The 219-nt window shown below is 45.7% G+C and overlaps 1 protein-coding gene across 3 annotated transcripts in view; it reads right to left on the reverse strand.

Moving 5' to 3' along the window:
• Positions 1–219, reverse strand: part of ACSS2 (acyl-CoA synthetase short chain family member 2) — a 49,065-nt gene that overhangs the window by 8,586 nt on the left and 40,260 nt on the right. The gene's annotated exons all lie outside the window — the stretch shown is intronic.

Raw genomic sequence — 219 nt, forward strand, 5'->3', positions numbered from 1 at the left:
CAGAAATGCAGAATTAGTCAGAGCCACAGGTAAGGCGGGTACCTGGCCCCATTAGTTAGTAGCAAAAGAAGTCAACAGATCTTAGTCCAAGTATCTTTTTCTGCATGTCTAGACATCATCCACATCTGGAGGTTCCTACCCCAACTCTGCTCCTGCCTTTACACTACTGGTACCAATGGGTTTCTCATAAAGACACTTGCTTGAGGTTCCATTCAGCAG

The sequence above is a fragment of the Lipotes vexillifer genome, unplaced genomic scaffold (assembly GCF_000442215.2).
Source record: "Lipotes vexillifer unplaced genomic scaffold, Lipotes_vexillifer_v1.1 scaffold397, whole genome shotgun sequence".
Classification (NCBI taxonomy): domain Eukaryota; kingdom Metazoa; phylum Chordata; class Mammalia; order Artiodactyla; family Lipotidae; genus Lipotes; species Lipotes vexillifer.